This window comes from Cynoglossus semilaevis, chromosome 4 (assembly GCF_000523025.1).
Source record: "Cynoglossus semilaevis isolate Cse_v1.0 chromosome 4, Cse_v1.0, whole genome shotgun sequence".
Lineage (NCBI taxonomy): Eukaryota > Metazoa > Chordata > Actinopteri > Pleuronectiformes > Cynoglossidae > Cynoglossus > Cynoglossus semilaevis.
This window is the reverse complement of record NC_024310.1, coordinates 11907849-11918072: the sequence shown is the minus strand read 5'-3', so window position 1 is coordinate 11918072 and position 10224 is coordinate 11907849. Positions and strand designations below refer to the sequence as shown.

Genomic DNA, 10224 nt, shown 5'->3' with positions numbered 1-10224 from the left:
GAGTGTGGTTGTGCTCAATAAGGAAATGATGCCATGTCTGTTTGTATAATTGTCTGATGTTTGTTGTGTTATTAAACGTTTTCTGACATTATAAAAAAGAAGATGAAACAAACAACAAACTGTTGGGTGATTTAAAAAAATGAAAATATTTTATCTAGGTGTGATTGGATGTTGTTGTTTTTTTCGGACTGACGGTCAATAAAATACAACTAAAACTTGACGGAAGTTGATTCATGACTGTCAATAAAAAAATCTATAAAAACATCAGCTGAACGAACACGTTGCTAAATAATTGACGAGAGTGTGAATATATAACATTGAACGTTTGTTATATTTTTATCTGACTGCGGTGTTAACACATAAACTGTATTTAATACCTTAACTATTAGCAAATAAAATGTCGTCACATCCTGCTTTTATCTGCGTGTTTTTCATTTGTTTTTTGTTCGTTCGTCGTCTTAAATGAGAAGTTGTTGAAGTCTGCCATCGTGTGGTGAACAAGTGTAATGCAGTAGTATTTTCTTAGTGTGTGGGGTGTGTCTGTTCATGTGTTCGTCATCACCACTCCCTGACTGTTTTCTCTTCTTCTCCTGCCTCATATTTTCACCCGTGCTTGTCTTTGTCTGACTGTTTTGACATTTGCTGAAAAGTCTTGACTGATTTATAGCTGTTTTTCCATCCTTGCTCTAATTAGAGGGTTACGCCAGTTAATAAATGCACTGCTGGAAACATGAGAATGAAACTCCTCTGTGTCTGAGAGAGAAGTGTCATTTTGAACGTGTCTCTTTGACTTTAACTGGACTTTTTCACTGACCTTCACCACACGATAATCACCTTTACCTTCCACCAAATCTGTGTTTTTTTCCCCCTCTAATTGTTTGCACTTCTGCTCCACCTCCACAGAGGAAGTCGAAGGTTCTGTACTGTAGTTCTGGTTGGTGAAGCCACTTGTTTCCTTAAATGATCATTTACTTCCTCTGTTGTCAGGAATGAACTTTCAGCTGAAAGGTGAAAACACCACGTCTGCTGAACTGATGCATGCTTGAGGGACAAGTCTTAACTTCTAATGAACCGACTCCTGACATGAAAATAAATCTTTCTAAGCTCTCCCTGCAGCCTCTCCAGGTACAGTTTGACATTTGAACACAGGTTCTGTTCAAATACTTCTTGTTATAAAAAAATCTTTATTCAAAGAAGATAATATAAAACAAAAAGTGGAAAAGAAGCAGGAAAACCTCTACTGTCAAATGTTTTCAGCTCATCTACTCATACCAACATTTACTTCTTCTTCTTCTGGAATATAGGAATGTTTTTTTCCACAGATGTCTGAGCTGCTGTCCTTAGGAGGACCAACATCTGCAGTGAAATCAGCCATGGAATATCCCGGATCATGCCAAGAAGAATGATTGTGTCCACGTCGGTACATCTGCAGGAACTACACTGTCAGTGGGACTCAGTACTGTTATAAAACACCCTCTGTTACTGATAACATTGTCAATGCTGTGATGGAACGTCTTCACCAGAGACAAAACTGTGAAAATAATTTTTCCCCATGCACAGTTGTAGGATTTGATGCTTTCTCCTTCATTCACCTTCGCCTGTATCGTCCTTGTCAGGGTCATGTGAGAGAAGAGAGAAAAATAAGGCCCGTGGGCCACAATCGGCCCACCACGAGGTTCTATCCGGCCCTCTTGATGAATTTTGAAAGTAAAAAAAAAAACACAAACACTTAATGTGTTGTGATGTTTTGTCAAATGATATTTCATTGAACATAAATATATTTTAAGAAACTTGTACTTTTTTGCATGAAAACAGAGGGAAAAAACATGGATGTATTGTTATTTATAGGTAATCATGTCTTAAATGTACTGGTCCGGCCCACTTGACTTTTAATTAACCAAAGCTAGTTTAACACCCCTGGTATAGACAGACACAGGTAACAACATTCCCCCCTTGTCCACCGTGTGGCCATTTCTCTTCTTTATGACTAGAAGTCCTGACCCTCCTGGGCTCCAAACCCACTCAGCAGATGAAGCGTGTGTGTCATTAATGACTGTGGTGTCTGTTGTCATGCTGTGTGTGTGTGTGTAAAGCAGAGTAGCATGAAATCCTGATAGTTCACACCTAATGGAAGTGACACAGCATGAGCAGCCTCAGGGGTCAAAGGTCAGATTGCTCAGATGGTTTTTTACTGTGATGATGCTGACACCTAAGATTTAGCCACCGGGCTAATTTTCTCATTTTCAACATCAAACACACAGCCACTGTATGACACAGTTCACTGTGTCATACAGTGTTCTCCTGTCAATATCCAAAGGACGCGGTGTCAAACCGTCATTCACAGGCAGGTTTAGAGGGAAATAGACGGTAAAGCATGGATAGCATTGGTGCATGTGAGACAGACAGACAGGCAGTCAGACAGGCAGTCAGACAGACAGGCAGTCAGACAGGCAGACAGACACACAGGCAGTCAGACAGACAGGCAGTCAGACAGGCAGGCAGACAGACAGACAGACAGTCAGACAGACAGACAGACAGACAGACAGTCAGACAGGCAGACAGACAGACAGGCAGTCAGACAGACAGGCAGACAGACAGGCAGGCAGACAGACAGGCAGACAGACAGACAGGCAGGCAGACAGGCAGACAGACAGACAGGCAGTGAGACAGACAGGCAGTCAGACAGACAGACAGGCAGACAGACAGACAGACAAACAGGCAGTCAGACAGACAGGCAGTCAGACAGGCAGACAGACACACAGGCAGTCAGACAGACAGGCAGTCAGACAGGCAGACAGACACACAGGCAGTCAGACAGACAGGCAGTCAGACAGGCAGACAGACACACAGGCAGTCAGACAGACAGGCAGTCAGACAGGCAGTCAGACAGACAGGCAGTCAGACAGAGAGACAGACAGACAGGCAGTCAGACAGGCAGGCAGACAGACAGACAGGCAGACAGGCAGACAGACAGACAGACAGGCAGACAGACAGACAGGCAGGCAGACAGGCAGACAGACAGACAGGCAGTCAGACAGGCAGGCAGACAGACAGACAGGCAGACAGACAGGCAGGCAGACAGACAGGCAGACAGACAGACAGACAAACAGGCAGACAGACAGACAGACAGACAAACAGGCAGGCAGACAGACAGACAGACAGACAGACAGACAGTCAGACAGACAGACAGACAGACAGACAGACGGACAGATGGACACCATGTCATTTCTCTATCATCTATACTGATGGATGTGTCCCTCTTTTCAGAGAGATAAATTGCTGGAAGGTTCACACTAATCTCATTTTCTCTGCTCCCACACACTGTGACTCATGCCTTCACCACATTCAGACCACCCCCCCCCATCTCCCCCTCACCCTCTTTGAGGACGACGCAGTGGAGACAACATCCACTCCTGGATGAGCTGTTACACTGTGAAACATGATGGACTTTTTTTGAACACCTTTAAACAAGTAAAAAAAGAGCCCGGTGTGAAGGACAGGTGGGTTCACTCCACCAGACGACGCTCCACAGAGCAGAGATGCAACACCAACACTGTTGGACAGACATTGGATAAATGTCCTGCACTGAGATAACAGATCATTTCATTAACATCTGACATCACACGTGTTCAATTTAATGTAATAAACGTTACAATAAAAACAACCACAGAATTAAGCCAGCATCTCAGAGGAGAAATAAATAACAGCAATCTCTGAAACATTTTCTTTTCAAACAGGATATTTTAAATATAAAAAACCCTCTTTTTAAATCAATGAGATGCACAGAGAGCAGAGCCGGGTCAGTGTGTCTGTGACAGAGCGCTCATTTAATCATGTACAATGGTGCCAGTGAGTACAGTTACACCACTGTCCTGTGTGTGTGTGTGTGTGTGTGTGTGTGACTGGTGCAGAAACCCTTATCTGAGTGTGTTCAGTACAGAAGAAACTTATCAAACAGTGGCTCTGAGGAACCAATCAAAACCTGACAGAACGAGGAAACAAATCTCTCTCTCAGTGTGTGTCTGTCTGTCTCTCTCTCTCTCTCACACACACACACACACACATACACACCAAACACATTTTAGTTTCCTGTTAACAGCTACAATAGTACCTGCCCGCGAGCCATGAAACCTAACCCTATCTCTTGAACTGCAGGCCTGTGTGTGTGTGTGTGTGTGTGAGAGAGAGAGAGACCCAGTAGGCCTGGAGCATGAACTCACAGTATAGGAATTCACAGCTGAGGTGGTGTGATTTTTTGTTTTAGATAGCAACATGTTAACCACCGTTTCCACTCACATTCACACCTGTGGTCAGTTCTGAGTGAACAGTGAACCTTATCAGCCTCATCTGTGTGGATTTTGATTATTTAACAACTCAAAAACAAAGTATTTACAAATGAGAAAAAAACTGGACTGTAAACCAGTTCATCCACAGGTTGTGATCTAGAACCATGTGATGATTAAAGGAAGTGTATTCCAGTCTTTAAATCAGATAAAGGAGCTGGTTGTGAGCTGGTGTCAAAGGTCATCCTCCTGATGGAAACCCCACTGAAGAAGAGAGCAGACTGAGACATGGAGGAGATGGAGAGAAGGAGATCCCATCTTTTTAGTAAAATATTTCCTCACACCTTTTTCTCAAACCCAGACTGAGCGTGAACGTATTTATATCTGATTTAATCCCGTCGTGCTCATTTGAACCTTTGACCTTGACTTCACGCGGCTCCTTGTATTTGAACTTTGATTCTTATCTCTTCTGAAGCATGAACGTCTCCGTCTCTGCAGCTGTTACATCGTCAAGAGAACATCTCCATCCTGTCCTGGCTTGAACGCTTGCTCCGCGCCGCCCACGGTTCTCTGGAAATAGACAAATAACCCACGGGGAGCCTGACACATTTAGAGCTCTGCACCTTGGAAAAGAACCCACGGTGGAAGTGCAATTATAACACCAAACACTGAGAGAGGAACCTGAGGAGGAGGTGATTAGATGGAGGATGAAAAAATGAAACACTCTCTTAATGAAATGTCAGAAATAACACAGTCTTTTTTCACAGACATGAACATCGTGAAGGAGTCTCCAGTCCTAGTGCCTCCTACTGGAGCAGTTCCAGACTGAATAAACCTGATTATCATCATTTCAACTCTTTGTTTTACACTCGTTTTTGCAAATGCACAGAGAATGTTGTCTGTTCATCTTCTGCCCAGTAAAGACCGACGTCAGGATCAGGGTCCAATCAAATCCATCCATTTATTCATTCTCTACATCTGAGACCTGATCCAGGAGACGTGGGATGACGGTCTTAAGGACACCGAAGTAACAAGTTGTATCTTCTCAGAAAAGTAAGTTCCCACCAATGAAAGCATGGTCTTTTAAGGACATGTAGATAATTTATAGGTGATTGTCTGAAATAAATGATAATAATAAAAATTCAATAGCTACTACCATGATACTGCAGTCTAAATACTACCTCTCTGACTGCTTCAGAACATACTTCCAGAACTTGACATTTCACAGTTGGTTCCTGATTTATTGTCAGCTGTAACATTGAGGCTGACTGAGCTGCAGTTGTACCTGAAATAAAAACTATTTTCTGATATCACATCACACAGCAAACGCAGTACAGTGTACAATGACGTGGGCAGGTTAGAGCTGGTACGCAGTGTAATTATATAGTGCTCAGCCAGAGAGAGATTCAACAGACGGGTGCAGACAGCAACATTTAAACGCTGTTTTAAGTGTGTTGTTGTCATGGCGACCAAACTACCGGACCACCTCTGAAATTCACTTTCATATTAAAATTGCTGTGGCTTTTGTTATTTTTCTCTCTTTATTTCCGTGGCTGTCGTTGTCCTCCTCCACCTCACTGTTCACCTCCTTCTTTTCACCTCCCTCCTGCGTGTCCTCGTCTCACCGTCTGAAACATCAGTCATCAAAATAAATTCCAAAACTCTCTTCACCAGCGTCTCCTTCTCTGCTTCTCTTTGTGCGTCTTCCTCCCTTTCCTCCTCCAGCTGTGCCCTCATCCGTGTCTTAATGTCATGTTTTGATGCAGTCGGGGTAAAGGGAGTGGGGGTGAGGCAGGGGGGAGATCGTGCCACATGCAGACAGCCCTCCTCTACGTTTCCAAATCAAATGTTTTACTGTTGTTCTCCAGGGATGTGGCTTCAGGTCTAATCTGTGAGAGAGTATCAGAGAGGAGGAGAGGACGCAGCAGCGCAGGAGCAGCAGAGTACTTTGATTGCACTGACCTTTCTTTTTTAACACAGTCTGCTGCCACAGAGGGGACACAGACGTACAACAGGTGAGGAGGGAGGAACGGACAGACAAAGTTAAGAGGTAGCCACGATGGTTGTATCAATGTGAGCGACGTTGCCACAGCGATTGGTGAATGACGGACCGTCTTTGTGACTCAATCTAGGAGAACTTGAAACAGAATCACTGCAGAAACAAAACCAAACAAAGAAAACAACAGGAAGTTTACTTGTACTTCTTCATACCTCTGTACATCACTACAAACAGTTAGAGCCCAGAACCTCAGTCAGACTGATGGTTGAAGGGAAAGGAGACCAGTGATGGCTGTTGGACCAGGGTGAGTTCTGATGTTACACAACAAGAGAGGAGAAAGATGTCAAGGTCCAGACTAATTACTGAACACGATACTGACACTGAGCTAGGTTTGTGTGGAAGTGTGTGTGTGTGTGTGTGTGTGTGTGTACACAGCCTTACGGAGTACGGAGGATTTATCTATGACCTGCAGATGTCTTGTTGTACAACCAACACAAACGCGCGCAGGAACACACGTTATTTGTTAGACACAGTGCGCTGCCTCGTCTTTAACCATAACTGTTCAAGGACAAAGTGTCCCCACAAGTATAGCTGCACCAGAAACACACACAATGTCTTAGGAACAGAGGCTCACACGTTCACACAGACAGTGTCAGAGAGAGGAGGTCCAGAGTGAGGCCGACACACACACAGCACAACAACAATTAGAGAAGAGTGTCTTTTCACAGACACATCAGCCAAATGTCAGGGCTTACGTAAAATGTGCGAGGAATGCTGTGACACAACAATCCACTACAGACTTTCTCTTTTTCTGAAGTTAAAAAGTTTGCAGAAGCTGAACGACGTCCCAGAGCTCAGCTGTGAGAGCAGGGCCATAGAGAGGAGGTGATGACGGTGGTACTGTAAGGAGGGAAGAGGGGGTGGGGGGGTCGGGGGGTCCAGTGAACGGACAGAAAGAAGAACATGTGATGTCCAGAGGGTGGACAGGAGATGGATGGAATTGCTCAGTTTTGCAGCCTGTGTCCTGGTGGTCCGAGGATCAGTCTTCTGATTGGAGGATCGCTGGTTTGATTACTGTTGTTAAGCAAACAACAAAAGTCTACACAGCTCTTCAGTACAGCCCACTGCTCCTGTTTACCAGACAGGTTAAAGGCAGAGGACGCATTTTCTCTAGAAGACGTTTCGTCTCTCATCCAAGAGCCTTCTTCAGCAGAGCACAGTAACTTCCTGGAAGAGTGAAGCATGGATGGATTTGTTTCCAGTTCTGATGCAGCACTTGCCTGTTTGGCTGTGACTTCACCATCATGAGTCAAAAGTGGTCAGCTCTCTACATGACCACCCGTAAATCAGGTTTCCTCACAACCTTGAGACATCTCCATAAACAGGCTCCATTTTATACACGTATTTTTTAGAAGACACCTCTAACATGACAGCTGTTTGTCCAAGCACAACTCTGCCAGTCTGGGGATTCAAACTAGCAACCTTTAGACTAAAAGCTGACCATAACCTTTATCAGGGGAAGCCAGCAATGACAAATATCGCAAACTCCAAATGGGTCCACAGCGGCCCCCTGCATTGGCTGGAGGAGATGACGAGGGGAGGAGCGAAGGAAACAGGGAAAAGAGCAGCGTGAGGAGAGACACCGAGTCACACAGCAGGACAGGAAGTCTTAGACGGAGACACCCTTCCTTCCTGTCAGCACACTGATACCCACACTGGACACCATTCACTCTCACATCACATGACACTTGTGACAAGCAGCGTGGCAGACAGGACCATGTGTTGTGCTTCTGCAGCTGAGACAAGGCAGCACTCAGGCCTGAGTGTGGCCGATGGAAACGTCATTAAACAACATTCTCATAGTGCTGTCATTTCTAATGGACAGATATCAGTGAAGGCTGTGAGTAAACAAGATGTTCTTAATCTGATCAGAGGGAATTATATAAACAAACAAACAACCATTTGCAGAATTAATCAAAATGCATCATTGATATAATGATTTTAATAAAATATATAATATATATATTTATACCAACTACATAAATGATTTTTAATCTGATTAATCGTGACTAATTGTGATGTAAATATATAATATATATAGTGGCCAGCAGTGTCAGTGGCACTTTCAAAAATGATTGCTCCTTTATCAGGGCATTTATGGCTTGACATTTGTATAGCTGACATGTACATTCATAGATGTCTGTTCTATATACACTAGATCTCTGCAACAACGACCCAGTATAAGCCTATATATAAGTAATAAACATCATATGACATACAATACAGCACATGCAGTACTACTGTATTATACTATGTCCCATTGGATCCATTTTCTTTCTTTTTCAAGTATCCAATGTGGGCCACATGTTGGAAGATGTGGTCCAGGCCCTGGTCTGACAACAGGAAGATGACCTTTTCACTGGTTCAACGTTAACCAAATGTACAGTAACAGCAACTCTCTCTCAACATTGCAAGTTTTGGCTACGGGGCGCATTTCATTCATAATTTTGAGTGTACAAATTAAATATTGAACATTCCTGGAGTAGGGAATGGTTTTAGAGCGTCACCCGGTCCTGCCCATGGTCTGCCATCCAGATGTTTTTTCCACAACAATTGGCAGTTGTCTTTCGCCAGTTTAACGTTTTTGAAAATGTCTCTTCTTTTTTATATATGCTTTAATTGACAGAGAAGACAGTTGCAGTACATCTACACACCTGTAGGATGGCGCTGAAGGCAAAATCAGCAGGCAGCTACACACTCCTTCAACATTTAAAATGCAGATTTCATGGTCAACACGCCTCTGAGGCAGTCTTCACGGGCCAAAACTGGGCCGGTTACATCACAGCTCGCAGCGTGTGATCTGTGAACATGGAGGACAATGGACACACACACTCACAGCACAGACCATCGCTTCAACTAGGAGAAGAGGAGCGAGGTGGGAGGGGCTTGAATCCATCCAGAGCCGGAGTCACGTGATTGGAATAATTTCACGCTGACTGTGCAGAAATTGACAATAATTAAATGTGAATGGAGTCAGTGTGAGTGTGAGCTGATGAGATGATCTGTTGACAAACACTGAGTCGAGAGTGGATAACTAACTAACTAACTAACTAACTAACTAACTAACTAGTATAGCTGCAGATTAATCACGATTAGTCATGATTAATCATGCCAAACCAACATTCCTTAACATGAATTTTTTTTTCTGGACAAGGACAGGGGGATTATTGTGAGTAAATCCTGCATCATCCTGTCTTTGCTAAATGCACTAAATATTAATCTGATTAATTTTACTAATTCATTTTAAGTCATTAAGGCATTCATTTTGACAGCTCTAAAAATGTACCTTGGGGGTTCTTAAATATTCTTCAGTTTCTAAGAGGAATGGTTTGATCTTCTACTAGAAAACGTCACTCCTCCACTGCTGATTATGGAGCAGCAGTAATGTGGGTCAGTAGACTGGAGATTCCCAGTGTCACGGGAGACTTCCTCCTCCAGAGCTCCTCACAGGATGTGAGTAATTTCCTCAGAGCTGAGTATCTCTCCCAAATTCACAGAAATCATTTCTGCCTCCAGGGTCACGTGAAGGGCATTGTTCACAGACGGCACTCACACAGTTTAATGACACTCCTCTGAACAATGAGGAAACAAGAAGAGGCCGAGGAGTGGCTGAAGGTGTAAAACACCGTGTCAGCAAAAAGACAACACCACAGTGGTTTCAGTGAAAATGAAAGTCACTCAGCAGGCGGTGATCCAGCTGTGGAGTGACTTCATGTTTGTGACGACTGCACGGTGTGTGAGACACACACACACAGTGGTATTCAGGGTGGAGCTGCTGCGTGACTTTACAGTGTAAACAGAATTAACTGTCAGCTAATACCATAGACATTTACTGAAAACCCACTTCCTGTCACTACCATTTTTGGGCATGATCACAAAGCA

General features: G+C 43.8%; 1 long non-coding RNA gene across 1 annotated transcript; it reads left to right on the top strand.

Moving 5' to 3' along the window:
- The first annotated feature begins 4201 nt into the window (after positions 1-4201).
- LOC112486902 (uncharacterized) lies at positions 4202-10201 on the top strand. The gene is made up of 3 exons (XR_003049470.1): positions 4202-8182; positions 8630-8722; positions 8969-10201. It is a non-coding gene; the product is annotated as an uncharacterized LOC112486902 (long non-coding RNA).
- The last annotated feature ends 23 nt before the right edge of the window (positions 10202-10224 follow it).